Source organism: Branchiostoma floridae, chromosome 13 (genome assembly GCF_000003815.2).
Source record: "Branchiostoma floridae strain S238N-H82 chromosome 13, Bfl_VNyyK, whole genome shotgun sequence".
Taxonomy (NCBI): domain Eukaryota; kingdom Metazoa; phylum Chordata; class Leptocardii; order Amphioxiformes; family Branchiostomatidae; genus Branchiostoma; species Branchiostoma floridae.
Window position 1 is genome coordinate 684,595 of NC_049991.1, and position 343 is coordinate 684,937.

The following is a 343-nucleotide window of genomic DNA, read 5'->3' on the forward strand; positions in this document are numbered from 1 at the left end:
GTTCAGAAGACAAACTGTGTCAATTTGAATGACACACTTACAGGTAGCGCAATAAGAAATGTATATAGCAAACTAATAGCGGAAAAAGTGTTCAGGAGACAAACTGTGTCAATTTGAATGACACACTTGCAGATAGCGCAATAAGAACTGTATATAGCAAACTAATAGCGGAAAAAGTGTTCAGGAGACAAACTGTGTCAATTTGAATGACACACTTACAGGTAGCGCAATAAGAAATGTATATAGCTAACTCATAGCGAAGTGTAACGTGATCAGAAGACAAACTGTGTCAATTTGAATGACACACTTGCAGATAGCGCAATAAGAACTGTATATAGCAAAC

The 343-nt window shown here is 36.7% G+C and overlaps 1 protein-coding gene across 1 annotated transcript in view; it reads right to left on the reverse strand.

Annotated features, from left to right (window-relative positions):
* The window catches only part of LOC118429134 (isatin hydrolase-like), a 14,684-nt gene that overhangs the window by 2,720 nt on the left and 11,621 nt on the right, over positions 1-343 (reverse strand). The gene's annotated exons all lie outside the window — the stretch shown is intronic.